This window comes from Mesoplodon mirus (assembly GCF_964341445.2).
Source record: "Mesoplodon mirus genome assembly, chromosome: 1".
NCBI classification, from domain to species: Eukaryota; Metazoa; Chordata; class Mammalia; order Artiodactyla; family Ziphiidae; genus Mesoplodon; species Mesoplodon mirus.
The window spans coordinates 199544405-199561114 of record NC_138976.1 but is presented as its reverse complement, the minus strand read 5'-3'; positions in this window follow the sequence as shown (position 1 = coordinate 199561114).

Genomic DNA, 16710 nt, shown 5'->3' with positions numbered 1-16710 from the left:
CTCACCTTTCTTTGCAGACAAGCCATTTGAAATACCCTTAACTTATTTCACAGCCAATAAGTCTTTGAAATAATGTGTATTTTTTAGAGAAATCTTCTTATATAATTAGGCAGAAAATCTGACCTGCCATGGTTTTCAAACAGCATAATTTCACTCTTCTCAATGATTAATCTGTTGTATTACACAACCTTTGAGTATTTAGCTTTATCAATGACATATCCTTTAAAAATGTTTTAGAGATCCTACCAGTCTTTGAAAACATCCTTGTGCCTTGTTTCAGTTCCAGTTTGATGGATATTTTCTGCCTTGCACCGGATTATTTCTACATCTGATGGATGGCCTTGGGAATCTAATTCTGGTATTGATTGTTTTTGCTGATTGTCTCCCCTTGTAGCTGCTTTCTTCATTATTGTGTAAATTTAGATCATGAGCTCATGTTTAGCTAAACAGCTGACCTTGTAAGAGGCTTAGTTGTGAACGCTCGTGTAAGTTTCAGCAGAAAGTCAGCAAAGATTTATTTGTGTCCCTCCAATGAGTGGGCCGCAAGGACCCCGTTTTCTACAAGTGTTGGTCCAATACCCCCTCTAGAGTCAGCGGACTCAGACAGGGCTGCTTTGCAGCCCCCGATCTGGGGCAGGGGCAGTGGGCGGCCTGTGGCCCGGGCAGGAGCCTCTCCACGTGTGTCCCAGGAACCCATCTGCCTGCGAATCTCGGTCACCTGGCAGGAAGCTATGATGCCCCGACCTATGCTCAGCTGTGCAGCGAGGTGTACTGCGCGGACAGGTTCCACACACCCTTCAAATAAGAGGGCGGCCTGAGTGGAAATGTGAGAGTTTGGGCAGCTGTGCAGACAAAGAAAGCCCCCTTTGGCCTGGGCCTAAATGCTTGTGACACTCCACTGGGCCTGCCGGGCTCTGAGGGCCCTGCCCTGGGCCCCCTTCTCCCCTGCCCTTTGTTCAGTCACAGCAGAGATGGCCACATCCACTCCCTCAGTCAGGGCAGTGTTCCAACCTCCCTCAGCTCCGCCCCCTCTCCGCAGGTTACCATGGACTACAGAGGCTGCATTCTGAGGCCAGGGCGTTCCGAGAATGCCAAGGGCAGACATAATGACCTTAAATGATTTCCTCTTGTGTCAGTTTTGGTAAACTTTAGGAGGTAGGAAATGGTCCCCTTTACAGAAATGTTCAAATTTACTGGCATTTCATATATTCTCTGCTCTAACATTGTCCTGACTCTTTCTGTATATTCTTTACTTATGTTTTTGTTTTCCTTAATCAAAGTGTGTCTTTTAAATCTTTTCAAAGAAGATTCTTTGGACTTACTAAATCACCAGAATTTTATACGTTTTCTGTTGTATTAAGTTCTGCTCATATCTTTATTTATCTTTTTTCTATGTTCTCAGGGTTTATTGTTTTCATCTTCTGATGTCAATTAAAACACTTGGTTATTCATTTTAATAAATCTTTTTACTTATAAAGATTTGAACTTTTGAAGATTCCAGCTTACTTGTACGTTTCTCAGGGTCAGGTCCTCTCCATTGTTGCTGGCCTAAGGCTTAGTTCACCATATAGCAGTGTATATATTGACCTATTTTCCCCTCGACTTTCTGTGATTCCCTACATCTCACCTTTCTTTGCAGACAAGCCATTTGAAATACCCTTAACTTATTTCACAGCCAATAAGTCTTTGAAATAATGTGTATTTTTTAGAGAAATCTTCTATTATAATTAGGCAGAAAATCTGACCTGCCATAGTTTTCAAAACAGCATAATTTCACTCTTCTCAATGATTAATCTGTTGTATTACACAACCTCTGAGTATTTAGCTTTATCAATGACATGTACTTTAAAAATGTTTTGGAGATCCCACCAGTCTTTGAAAACATCCTTGTGCCTTGTTTCAGTTCCAGTTTGATGTATATATTCTGCCTTGCACCCGATTATTCCTACATCTGATGGATGGCCTTGGGAATCCAATTCTGGTATTGATTGTTTTTGCTGATTGTCTCCCCTTGTAGCTGCTTTCTTCATTATTGTGTAAATTTAGACCATGAGCTCATGTTTAGCTAAACAGCTGACCTTGTAAGAGGCTTAGTTGTGAATGCTCGTGTAAGTTTCAGGAGAAAGTCAGCAAAGATTTATTTGTGTCCCTCCAATGAGTGGCCCGCAAGCACCCCGTTTTCTAAAAGTGTTGGTCCAATACTCCCTCTAGAGTCAGCGGACTCAGACAGGGCTGCTTTGCAGCCCCCGATCTGGGGCAGGGGCAGTGGGCGGCCTGTGGCCCGGGCAGGAGCCTCTCCACGTGTGTCCCAGGAACCCATCTGCCTGCGAACCTCGGTCACCTGGCAGGAAGCTACGATGCCTCGACCTATGCTCAGCTGTGCAGCGAGGTGTACTGCACGGACAGGTTCCACACACCCTTCAAATAAGAGGGCGGCCTGAGTGGAAATGTGAGAGTTTGGGCAGCTGTGCAGACAAAGAAAGCCCCCTTTGGCATGGGCCTAAATGCTTGTGACACTCCACTGGGCCTGCCGGGCTCTGAGGGCCCTGCCCTGGGCCCCCTGCTCCCCTGCCCTTTGTTCAGTCACAGCAGAGATGGCCACACACACTCCCTCAGTCAGGGCAGTGTTCCAACCTCCCTCAGCCCCGCCCCCTCTCCGCAGGTTACCATGGACTACAGAGGCTGCATTGTGAGTCAAGGGCGTTCTCAGAATGCCACGGGCAGACATGATGACTTTAAATGATTTCCTCTTGTGTCAGTTTTGGTAAATTTTAAGAGCTAGGAAATGGTCCCCTTTACAGAAATGTTCAAATTTACTGGCATTTCATATATTCTCTGCTCTAACATTGTCCTGACTCTTTCTGTATATTCCTTACTTATGTTTTTGTTTTCCTTAATCAAAGTGTGTCTTTTAAAGCTTTTCAAAGAAGATTCTTTGGACTTACTAAATCACCTGAATTTTATACGTTTTCTGTTGTATTAAGTTCTGCTCATATCTTTATTTATCTTTTTTCTATGTTCTCAGGGTTTATTGTTTTCATCTTCTGATGTCAATTAAAACACTTGGTTATTCATTTTAATAAATCTTTTTACTTATAAAGATTTGAACTTTTGAAGATTCCAGCTTACTTGTACGTTTCTCAGGGTCAGGTCCTCTCCATTGTTGCTGGCCTAAGGCTTAGTTCACCATATAGCAATGTATATATTGACCTATTTTCCCCTCGACTTTCTGTGATTCCCTACATCTCACCTTTCTTTGCAGACAAGCCATTTGAAATACCCTTAACTTATTTCACAGCCAATAAGTCTTTGAAATAATGTGTATTTTTTAGAGAAATCTTCTTATATAATTAGGCAGAAAATCTGACCTGCCATAGTTTTCAAAACAGCATAATTTCACTCTTCTCAATGATTAATCTGTTGTATTACACAACCTCTGAGTATTTAGCTTTATCAATGACATGTACTTTAAAAATGTTTTGGAGATCCTACCAGTCTGTGAAAACATCATTGTGCCTAGTTTCAGTTCCAGTTTGATGTATATTTTCTGCCTTGCACCCGATTATTCCTACATCTGATGGATGGATTTGGGAATCTAATTCTGGTATTGATTGTTTTTGCTGATTGTCTCCCCTTGTAGCTGCTTTCTACATTATTGTGTAAATTTAGACCATGAGCTCATGTTTAGCTAAACAGCTGACCTTGTAAGAGGCCTAGATGTGAACGCTCGTAAGTTTCAGCAGAAAGTCGGCAAAGATTTATTTGTGTCCCTCCAATGAGTGGCCCGCAAGGACCCCGTTTTCTACAAGTGTTGGTCCAATACTCCCTCTAGAGGCAGGGGACTCAGACAGGTCTGCTTTGCTGCCCCTGATCTGGGGCAGGGGCATTGGGCGGCCTGTGGCCCGGGCAGGAGCCTCTCCGCGTGTGTCCCAGGGACCCATCTGCCTGCGAACTTCGGTCACCTGGCAGGAAGCTACGATGCCCAGACCTATGCTCAGCTGTGCAGCGAGGTGTACTGTGTGGACAGGTTCCACACACACTTCAAGTAATGGGGCGGCCTGAGTGGAAAGGTGAGAGTTTGGGCAGCTGTGCAGACAAAGAAGGCGCACTTTGGCCTGGGCCTAAATGCTTGTGACACTCCACTGGGCCTGCCGGGCTCTGAGGGCCCTGCCCTGGGCCCACTGAACCCCTGCCCTTTGTCCAGTCACAGCAGAGATGGCCGCACCCACTCCCTCAGTCAGGGCAGTGTTCAACCTCCCTCAGCCCCGCCCCCTCTCCGAAGGTTACCATAGACTACAGAGGCTGCATGCTGAGGCCAGGGGTTCTGAGAATGCCAAGGGCAGACATGATGCCCTTAAATGATTTGCTCCTGTGTCAGTTTTGGTAAACTTTAGGAGCTAGGAAATGGTCCCCTTTACAGAAATGTTCAAATTTACTGGCATTTCATATATTCTCTGCTCTAACATTGTCCTGACTCTTTCTGTATATTCTTTACTTATGTTTTTGTTTTCCTTAATCAAAGTGTGTCTTTTAAATCTTTTCAAAGAAGATTCTTTGGTCTTACTATATCACCTGAATTTTATACGTTTTCTGCTGTATTAAGTTCTGCTCATATCTTTATTTATCTTTTTTCTATGTTCTCAGGGTTTATTGTTTTCATCTTCTGATGTCAATTAAAGCACTTGGTTATTCATTTTAATAAATCTTTTTACTTATAAAGATTTGAACTTTTGAAGATTCCAGCTTACTTGTACGTTTCTCAGGGTCAGGTCCTCTCCATTGTTGCTGGCCTAAGGCTTAGTTCACGATATAGCAGTGTATATATTGACCTATTTTCCCCTCGACTTTCTGTGATTCCCTACATCTCACCTTTTTTGCAGACAAGCCATTTGAAATACCCTTAACTTATTTCACAGCCAATAAGTCTTTGAAATAATGTGTATTTTTTAGAGAAATCTTCTTATATAATTAGGCAGAAAATCTGACCTGCCATAGTTTTCAAAACAGCATAATTTCACTCTTCTCAATGATTAATCTGTTGTATTACACAACCTCTGAGTATTTAGCTTTATCAATGACATATCCTTTAAAAATGTTTTGGAGATCCTACCAGTCTTTGAAAACATCCTTGTGCCTTGTTTCAGTTCCAGTTTGATGGATATTTTCTGCCTTGCACCGGATTATTCCTACATCTGATGGATGGATTTGGGAATCTAATTCTGGTATTGATTGATTTTGCTGATTGTCTCCCCTTGTAGCTGCTTTCTTCATTATTGTGTAAATTTAGACCATGAGCTCATGTTTAGCTAAACAGCTGACCTTGTAAGAGGCCTAGATGTGAACGCTCGTAAGTTTCAGCAGAAAGTCGGCAAAGATTTATTTGTGTCCCTCCAATGAGTGGCCCGCAAGGACCCCGTTTTCTACAAGTGTTGGTCCAATACTCCCTCTAGAGGCAGGGGACTCAGACAGGGCTGCTTTGCGGCCCCCGATCTGGGGCAGGGGCAGTGGGCGGCCTGTGGCCCGGGCAGGAGCCTCTCCGCGTGTGTCCCAGGAACCCATCTGCCTGCGAATCTCGGTCACCTGGCAGGAAGATACGATGCCCCGACCTATGCTCAGGTGTGCAGCGAGGTGTACTGCGCGGACAGGTTCCACACACACTTCAAGTAAGAGGGCGGCCTGAGTGGAAAGGTGAGAGTTTGTGCAGCTGTGCAGACAAAGAAGGCACCCTTTGGCCTTGGCCTAAATGCTTGTGACACTCCACTGGGCCTGCCGGGCTCTGAGGGCCCTGCCCTGGGCCCCCTGCTCCCCTGCCCTTTGTTCAGTCACAGCAGAGATGGCCACACCCACTCCCTCAGTGAGGGCAGTGTTCCAACCTCCCTCAGCCCCGCCCCCTCTCCGAAGGTTACCATAGACTACAGAGGCTGCATTCTGAGGCCAGGGCGTTCTGAGAATGCCAAGGGCAGACATGATGACCTTAAATGATTTCCTCTTGTGTCAGTTTTGGTAAACTTTAGGAGCTAGGAAATGGTCCCCTTTACAGAAATGTTCAAATTTACTGCCATTTCATGTATTCTCTGCTCTAACATTGTCCTGACTCTTTCTGTATATTCTTTACTTATGTTTTTGTTTTCCTTAATCAAAGTGTGTCTTTTAAATCTTTTCAAAGAAGATTCTTTGGTCTTACTATATCACCTGAATTTTATACGTTTTCTGTTGTATTAAGTTCTGCTCATATCTTTATTTATCTTTTTTCTATGTTCTCAGGGTTTATTGTTTTCATCTTCTGATGTCAATTAAAACACTTGGTTATTCATTTTAATAAATCTTTTTAGTTATAAAGATTTGAACTTTTGAAGATTCCAGCTTACTTGTACGTTTCTAAGGGTCAGGTCCTCTCCATTGTTGCTGGCCTAAGGCTTAGTTCACCATATAGCAATGTATATATTGACCTATATTCCCCTCGACTTTCTGTGATTCCCTACATCTCACCTTTCTTTGCAGACAAGCCATTTGAAATACCCTTAACTTATTTCACAGCCAATAAGTCTTTGAAGTAATGTGTATTTTTTAGAGAAATCTTCTTATATAATTAGGCAGAAAATCTGACCTGCCATAGTTTTCAAAACAGCATAATTTCACTCTTCTCAATGTTTAATCTGTTGTATTACACAACCTCTGAGTATTTAGCTTTATCAATGACATGTACTTTAAAAATGTTTTGGAGATCCTACCAGTCTTTGAAAACATCCTTGTGCGTAGTTTCAGTTCCAGTTTGATGTATATTTTCTGCCTTGCACCGGATTATACCTACATCTGATGGATGGATTTGGGAATCTAATTCTGGTATTGATTGTTTTTGCTGATTGTCTCCCCTTGTAGCTGCTTTCTTCTTTATTGTGTAAATTTAGACCATGAGCTCATGTTTAGCTAAACAGCTGACCTTGTAAGTGGCCTAGATGTGAACGCTCGTAAGTTTCAGCAGAAAGTCGGCAAAGATTTATTTGTGTCCCTCCAATGAGTGGCCCGCAAGGACCCCGTTTTCTACAAGTGTTGGTCCAATACTCCCTCTAGAGGCAGGGGACTCAGACAGGGCTGCTTTGCGGCCCCTGATCTGGGGCAGGGGCAGTGGGCGGCCTGTGGCCTGGGCAGGAGCCTCTCCGCGTGTGTCCCAGGGACCCATCTGCCTGCGAACCTCGGTCACCTGGCAGGAAGCTACGATGCCCCGACCTATGCTCAGCTGTGCAGCGAGGTGTACTGCGCGGACAGGTTCCACACACACTTCAAGTAAGAGGGCGGCCTGAGTGGAAAGGTGAGAGTTTGGGCAGCTGTGCAGACAAAGAAGGCGCACTTTGACCTGGGCTAAAATGCTTGTGACACTCCACTGGGCCTGCCGGGCTCTGAGGGCCCTGCCCTGGGCCCCCTGCTCCCCTGCCCTTTGTTCAGTCACAGCAGAGATGGCCACACACACTCCCTCAGTGAGGGCAGTGTTCCAACCTCCCTCAGCCCCGCCCCCTCTCCGCAGGTTACCATGGACTACAGAGGCTGCATTCTGAGTCCAGGGCGTTCCCAGAATGCCATGGGCAGACATGATGACTTTCAATGATTTCCTCTTCTGTCAGTTTTGGTAAACTTTAGGAGCTAGGAAATGGTCCCCTTTACAGAAATGTTCAAATTTACTGGCATTTCATATATTCTCTGCTATAACATTGTCCTGACTCTTTCTGTATATTCTTTACTTATGTTTTTGTTTTCCTTAATCAAAGTGTGTCTTTTAAATCTTTTCAAAGAAGATTCTTTGGTCTTACTATATCACCTGAATTTTATACGTTTTCTCTTGTATTAAGTTCTGCTCATATCTTTATTTATCTTTTTTCTATGTTCTCAGGTTTTATTGTTTTCATCTTCTGATGTAAATTAAAACACTTGGTTATTCATTTTAATAAATCGTTTTACTTATAAAGATTTGAACTTTTGAAGATTCCAGCTTACTTGTACGTTTCTAAGGGTCAGGTCCTCTCCATTGTTGCTGGCCTAAGGCTTAGTTCACGATATAGCAATGTATATATTGACCTATTTTCCCCTCGACTTTCTGTGATTCCCTACATCTCACCTTTCTTTGCAGACAAGCCATTTGAAATACCCTTAACTTATTTCACAGCCAATAAGTCTTTGAAATAATGTGTATTTTTTAGAGAAATCTTCTTATATAATTAGGCAGAAAATCTGACCTGCCATAGTTTTCAAAACAGCATAATTTCACTCTTCTCAATGATTAATCTGTTGTATTACACAACCTTTGAGTATTTAGCTTTATCAATGACATATCCTTTAAAAATGTTTTAGAGATCCTACCAGTCTTTGAAAACATCCTTGTGCCCTGTTTCAGTTCCAGTTTTATGTATATTTTCTGCCTTGCACCCGATTATTCCTACATCTGATGGATGGCCTAGGGAATCTAATTCTGGTATTGATTGTTTTTGCTGATTGTCTCCCCTTGTAGCTGCTTTCTTCATTATTGTGTAAATTTAGACCATGAGCTCATGTTTAGCTAAACAGCTGACCTTGTAAGAGGCTTAGTTGTGAACGCTCGTGTAAGTTTCAGGAGAAAGTCAGCAAAGATTTATTTGTGTCCCTCCAATGAGTGGCCCGCAAGCACCCGTTTTCTACAAGTGTTGGTCCAATACTCCCTCTAGAGTCAGGGGACTCAGACAGGGCTGCTTTGCAGCCCCCGATCTGGGGCAGGGGCAGTGGGCGGCCTGTGGCCCGGGCAGGAGCCTCTCCACGTGTGTCCCAGGAACCCATCTGCCTGCGAACCTCGGTCACCTGGCAGGAAGATACGATGCCCCGACCTATGCTCAGCTGTGCAGCGAGGTGTACTGCGTGGACAGGTTCCACACACCCTTCAAATAAGAGGGCGGCCTGAGTGGAAATGTGAGAGTTTGGGCAGCTGTGCAGACAAAGAAAGCCCCCTTTGGCCTGGGCCTAAATGCTTGTGACACTCCACTGGGCCTGCCAGGCTCTGAGGGCCCTGACCTGGGCCCCCTGCTCCCCTGTCCTTTGTTCAGTCACAGCAGAGATGGCCACACACACTCCCTCAGTCAGGGCAGTGTTCCAACCTCCCTCAGCCCCGCCCCCTCTCCGCAGGTTACCATGGACTACAGAGGCTGCATTCTGAGTCCAGGGCGTTCCCAGAATGCCAAGGGCAGACATGATGACTTTCAATGATTTCCTCTTCTGTCAGTTTTGGTAAACTTTAGGAGCTAGGAAATGGTCCCCTTTACAGAAATGTTCAAATTTACTGGCATTTCATATATTCTCTGCTATAACATTGTCCTGACTCTTTCTGTATATTCTTTACTTATGTTTTTGTTTTCCTTAATCAAAGTGTGTCTTTTAAATCTTTTCAAAGAAGATTCTTTGGTCTTACTATATCACCTGAATTTTATACGTTTTCTGCTGTATTAAGTTCTGCTGATATCTTTATTTATCTTTTTTCTATGTTCTCAGGGTTTATTGTTTTCATCTTCTGATGTCAGTTAAAACACTTGGTTATTCATTTTAATAAATCTTTTTACTTTTAAAGATTTGAGCTTTTGAAGATTCCAGCTTACTTGTAAGTTTCTAAGGGTCAGGTCCTCTCCATTGTTGCTGGCCTAAGGCTTAGTTCACCATATAGCAGTGTATATATTGACCTATATTCCCCTCGACTTTCTGTGATTCCCTACATCTCACCTTTCTTTGCAGACAAGCCATTTGAAATACCCTTAACTTATTTCACAGCCAATAAGTCTTTGAAATAATGTGTATTTTTTAGAGAAATCTTCTTATATAATTAGGCAGAAAATCTGACCTGCCATAGTTTTCAAAACAGCATAATTTCACTCTTCTCAATGATTAATCTGTTGTATTACACAACCTCTGAGTATTTAGCTTTATCAATGACATGTACTTTAAAAATGCTTTGGAGATCCTACCAGTCTTTGAAAACATCCTTGTGCCTTGTTTCAGTTCCAGTTTGATGTATATATTCTGCCTTGCACCCGATTATTCCTACATCTGATGGATGGCCTTGGGAATCTAATTCTGGTATTGATTGTTTTTGCTGATTGTCTCCCCTTGTAGCTGCTTTCTTCATTATTGTGTAAATTTAGACCATGAGCTCATGTTTAGCTAAACAGCTGACCTTGTAAGAGGCCTAGTTGTGAACGCTCGTAAGTTTCAGCAGAAAGTCGGCAAAGATTTATTTGTGTCCCTCCAATGAGTGGCCCGCAAGGAACACGTTTTCTACAAGTGTTGGTCCAATACTCCCTCTAGAGGCAGGGGACTCAGACAGGTCTGCTTTGCGGCCCCCGATCTGGGGCAGGGGCAGTGGGCGGCCTGTGGCCCGGGCAGGAGCCTCTCCGCTTGTGTCCCAGGAACCCATCTGCCTGTTAATCTCGGTCACCTGGCAGGAAGATACGATGCCCCGACCTATGCTCAGGTGTGCAGCGAGGTGTACTGCACGGACAGGTTCCACACACCCTTCAAGTAAGAGGGCGGCCTGAGTGGAAAGGTGAGAGTTTGTGCAGCTGTGCAGACAAAGAAGGCACCCTTTGGCCTTGGCCTAAATGCTTGTGACACTCCACTGGGCCTGCCGGGCTCTGAGGGCCCTGCCCTGGGTCCCCTGCTCCCCTGACCTTTGTTCAGTCACAGCAGAGATGGCCACACACACTCCCTCAGTGAGGGCAGTGTTCCAACCTCCCTCAGCCCCACCCCCTCTCCGCAGGTTACCATAGACTACAGAGGCTGCATTCTGAGGCCAGGGCGTTCTGAGAATGCCAAGGGCAGACATGATGACCTTAAATGATTTCCTCTTGTGTCAGTTTTGGTAAACTTTAGGAGCTAGGAAATGGTCCCCTTTACAGAAATGTTCAAATTTACTGGCATTTCATATATTCTCTGCTATAACATTGTCCTGACTCTTTCTGTATATTCTTTACTTATGTTTTTGTTTTCCTTAATCAAAGTGTGTCTTTTAAATCTTTTCAAAGAAGATTCTTTGGTCTTACTATATCACCTGAATTTTATACGTTTTCTGTTGTATTAAGTTCTGCTCATATCTTTATTTATCTTTTTTCTATGTTCTCAGGGTTTATTGTTTTCATCTTCTGATGTCAATTAAAACACTTGGTTATTCATTTTAATAAATCTTTTTACTTATAAAGATTTGAACTTTTGAAGATTCCAGCTTACTTGTACGTTTCTAAGGGTCAGGTCCTCTCCATTGTTGCTGGCCTAAGGCTTAGTTCACCATATAGCAATGTATATATTGACCTATTTTCCCCTGGACTTTCTGTGATTCCCTACATCTCACCTTTCTTTGCAGACAAGCCATTTGAAATACCCTTAACTTATTTCACAGCCAATAAGTCTTTGAAATAATGTGTATTTTTTAGAGAAATCTTCTTATATAATTAGGCAGAAAATCTGACCTGCCATAGTTTTCAAAACAGCATAATTTCACTCTTCTCAATGATTAATCTGTTGTATTACACAACCTTTGAGTATTTAGCTTTATCAATGACATGTACTTTAAAAATGTTTTGGAGATCCTACCAGTCTTTGAAAACATCCTTGTGCCTTGTTTCAGTTCCAGTTTGATGTATATTTTCTGCCTTGCACCCGATTATTCCTACATCTGATGGATGTCCTTGGGATTCTAATTCTGGTATTGATTGTTTTTGCTGATTGGCTCCCCTTGTAGCTGCTTTCTTCATTATTGTGTAAATTTAGATCATGAGCTCATGTTTAGCTAAACAGCTGACCTTGTAAGAGGCTTAGGTGTGAACACTCGTAAGTTTCAGCAGAAAGTCGGCAAAGATTTATTTGTGTCCCTCCAATGAGTGGCCCGCAAGGACCCCGTTTTCTACAAGTGTTGGTCCAATACTCCCTCTAGAGGCAGGGGACTCAGACAGGTCTGCTTTGCGGCCCCTGATCTGGGGCAGGGGCAGTGGGCGGCCTGTGGCCCGGGCAGGAGCCTCTCCGCGTGTGTCCCAGGGACTCATCTGCCTGCGAACTTCGGTCACCTGGCAGGAAGCTACGATGCCCAGACCTATGCTCAGGTGTGCAGCGAGGTGTACTGTGTGGACAGGTTCCACACACACTTCAAGTAAGGGGGCGGCCTGGGTGGAAAGGTGAGAGTTTGGGCAGCTGTGCAGACAAAGAAGGCGCACTTTGGCCTGGGCCTAAATGCTTGTGACACTCCACTGGGCCTGCCGGGCTCTGAGGGCCCTGCCCTGGGCCCCCTGCACCCCTGCCCTTTGTTCAGTCACAGCAGAGATGGCCACACCCACTCCCTCAGTCAGGGCAGTGTTCAACCTCCCTCAGCTCCGCCCCATCTCCGAAGGTTACCATAGACTACAGAGGCTGCATTCTGAGGCCAGGGCGTTCTGAGAATGCCAAGGGCAGACATGATGACCTTAAATGATTTCCTCCTGTGTCAGTTTTGGTAAACTTTAGGAGCTAGGAAATGGTCCCCTTTACAGAAATGTTCAAATTTACTGGCATTTCATATATTCTCTGCTATAACATTGTCCTGACTCTTTCTGTATATTCTTTACTTATGTTTTTGTTTTCCTTAATCAAAGTGTGTCTTTTAAATCTTTTCAAAGAAGATTCTTTGGTCTTACTATATCACCTGAATTTTATACGTTTTCTGCTGTATTAAGTTCTGCTCATATCTTTATTTATCTTTTTTCTATGTTCTCAGGGTTTATTGTTTTCATCTTCTGATGTCAGTTAAAACACTTGGTTATTCATTTTAATAAATCTTTTTACTTATAAAGATTTGAACTTTTGAAGATTCCAGCTTACTTGTACGTTTCTAAGGGTCAGGTCCTCTCCATTGTTGCTGGCCTAAGGCTTAGTTCACCATATAGCAGTGTATATATTGACCTATTTTCCCCTCGACTTTCTGTGATTCCCTACATCTCACCTTTCTTTGCAGACAAGCCATTTGAAATACCCTTAACTTATTTCACAGCCAATAAGTCTTTGAAATAATGTGTATTTTTTAGAGAAATCTTCTTATATAATTAGGCAGAAAATCTGACCTGCCATAGTTTTCAAAACAGCATAATTTCACTCTTCTCAATGATTAATCTGTTGTATTACACAACCTTTGAGTATTTAGCTTTATCAATGACATGTACTTTAAAAATGTTTTGGAGATCCTACCAGTCTTTGAAAACATCCTTGTGCCTTGTTTCAGTTCCTGTTTTATGTATATTTTCTGCCTTGCACCCGATTATTCCTACATCTGATGGATGTCCTTGGGATTCTAATTCTGGTATTGATTGTTTTTGCTGATTGGCTCCCCTTGTAGCTGCTTTCTTCATTATTGTGTAAATTTAGATCATGAGCTCATGTTTAGCTAAACAGCTGACCTTGTAAGAGGCTTAGGTGTGAACACTCGTAAGTTTCAGCAGAAAGTCGGCAAAGATTTATTTGTGTCCCTCCAATGAGTGGCCCGCAAGGACCCCGTTTTCTACAAGTGTTGGTCCAATACTCCCTCTAGAGGCAGGGGACTCAGACAGGTCTGCTTTGCGGCCCCTGATCTGGGGCAGGGGCAGTGGGCGGCCTGTGGCCCGGGCAGGAGCCTCTCCGCGTGTGTCCCAGGGACCCATCTGCCTGCGAACTTCGGTCACCTGGCAGGAAGCTACGATGCCCAGACCTATGCTCAGCTGTGCAGCGAGGTGTACTGTGTGGACAGGTTCCACACACACTTCAAGTAAGGGGGCGGCCTGGGTGGAAAGGTGAGAGTTTGGGCAGCTGTGCAGACAAAGAAGGCGCACTTTGGCCTGGGCCTAAATGCTTGTGACACTCCACTGGGCCTGCCGGGCTCTGAGGGCCCTGCCCTGGGCCCCCTGCACCCCTGCCCTTTGTTCAGTCACAGCAGAGATGGCCACACCCACTCCCTCAGTCAGGGCAGTGTTCAACCTCCCTCAGCTCCGCCCCATCTCCGAAGGTTACCATAGACTACAGAGGCTGCATTCTGAGGCCAGGGCGTTCTGAGAATGCCAAGGGCAGACATGATGACCTTAAATGATTTCCTCCTGTGTCAGTTTTGGTAAACTTTAGGAGCTAGGAAATGGTCCCCTTTACAGAAATGTTCAAATTTACTGGCATTTCATATATTCTCTGCTATAACATTGTCCTGACTCTTTCTGTATATTATTTACTTATGTTTTTGTTTTCCTTAATCAAAGTGTGTCTTTTAAATCTTTTCAAAGAAGATTCTTTGGTCTTACTATATCACCTGAATTTTATACGTTTTCTGCTGTATTAAGTTCTGCTCATATCTTTATTTATCTTTTTTCTATGTTCTCAGGGTTTATTGTTTTCATCTTCTGATGTCAGTTAAAACACTTGGTTATTCATTTTAATAAATCTTTTTACTTATAAAGATTTGAACTTTTGAAGATTCCAGCTTACTTGTACGTTTCTAAGGGTCAGGTCCTCTCCATTGTTGCTGGCCTAAGGCTTAGTTCACCATATAGCAGTGTATATATTGACCTATTTTCCCCTCGACTTTCTGTGATTCCCTACATCTCACCTTTCTTTGCAGACAAGCCATTTGAAATACCCTTAACTTATTTCACAGCCAATAAGTCTTTGAAATAATGTGTATTTTTTAGAGAAATCTTCTTATATAATTAGGCAGAAAATCTGACCTGCCATAGTTTTCAAAACAGCATAATTTCACTCTTCTCAATGATTAATCTGTTGTATTACACAACCTCTGAGTATTTAGCTTTATCAATGACATGTACTTTAAAAATGTTTTAGAGATCCTACCAGTCTTTGAAAACATCCTTGTGCCTTGTTTCAGTTCCAGTTTGATGTATATTTTCTGCCTTGCACCCGATTATTCCTACATCTGATGGATGGCCTTGGGAATCTAATTCTGGTATTGATTGTTTTTGCTGATTGTCTCACCTTGTAGCTGCTTTCTTCATTATTCTGTAAATTTAGATCATGAGCTCATGTTTAGCTAAACAGCTGACCTTGTAAGAGGCTTAGGTGTGAACACTCGTAAGTTTCAGCAGAAAGTCGGCAAAGATTTATTTGTGTCCCTCCAATGAGTGGCCCGCAAGGACCCCGTTTTCTACAAGTGTTGGTCCAATACTCCCTCTAGAGGCAGGGGACTCAGACAAGGCTGCTTTGCGGCCCCCGATCTGGGGCAGGGGCAGTGGGCGGCCTGTGGCCTGGGCAGGTGCCTCACCGCGTGTGTCCCAGGGACCCATCTGCCTGCGAACCTCGGTCAACTGGCAGGAAGCTACGATGCCCCGACCTATGCTCAGCTGTGCAGTGAGGTGTACTGCGCGGACAGGTTCCACACACACTTCAAGTAAGAGGGCGGCCTGAGTGGAAATGTGAGAGTTTGGGCAGCTGTGCAGACAAAGAAGGCGCACTTTGTCCTGGGCCAAAATGCTTGTGACACTCCACTGGGCCTGCCGGGCTCTGAGGGCCCTGCCCTGGGCCCCCTGCTCCCCTGCCCTTTGTTCAGTCACAGCAGAGATGGCCACACACACTCCCTCAGTGAGGGCAGTGTTCCAACCTCCCTCAGCCCCGCCCCCTCTCCGCAGTTTTCTATGGACTACAGAGGCTGCATTCTGAGTCCAGGGCGTACCGAGAATGCCAAGGGCAGACATTATGACTTTAAATGATTTTTTCTTCTGTCAGTTTTGGTAAACTTTAGGAGCTAGGAAATGGTCCCCTTTACAGAAATGTTCAAATTTACTGGCATTTCATATATTCTCTGCTATAACATTGTCCTGACTCTTTCTGTATATTCTTTACTTATGTTTTTGTTTTCCTTAATCAAAGTGTGTCTTTTAAATCTTTTCAAAGAAGATTCTTTGGTCTTACTATATCACCTGAATTTTATACGTTTTCTGTTGTATTAAGTTCTACTCATATCTTTATTTATCTTTTTTCTATGTTCTCAGGGTTTATTGTTTTCATCTTCTGGTGTCAATTAAAACACTTGGTTATTCATTTTAATAAATCTTTTTACTTATAAAGATTTGAACTTTTGAAGATTCCAGCTTACTTGTAAGTTTCTAAGGGTCAGGTCCTCTCCATTGGTGCTGGCCTAAGGCTTAGTTCACCATATAGCAGTGTATATATTGACCTATATTCCCCTCGACTTTCTGTGATTCCCTACATCTCACCTTTCTTTGCAGACAAGCCATTTGAAATACCCTTAACTTATTTCACAGCCAATAAGTCTTTGAAATAATGTGGATTTTTTAGAGAAATCTTCTTATATAATTAGGCAGAGAATCTGACCTGCCATGGTTTTCAAAACAGCATAATTTCACTCTTCTCAATGATTAATCTGTTGTATTACACAACCTTTCAGTATTTAGCTTTATCAATGACATATCCTTTAAAAAAGTTTTAGAGATCCTACCAGTCTTTGAAAACATCCTTGTGCCTTGTTTCAGTTCCAGTTTGATGTATATTTTCTGCCTTGCACCCGATTATTCCTACATCTGATGGATGGCCTTGGGAATCTAATTCTGGTATTGATTGTTTTTGCTGATTGGCTCCCCTTGTAGATGCTTTCTTCATTATTGTGTAAATTTAGATCATGAGCTCATGTTTAGCTAAACAGCTGACCTTGTAAGAGGCTTAGGTGTGAACACTCGTAAGTTTCAGCAGAAT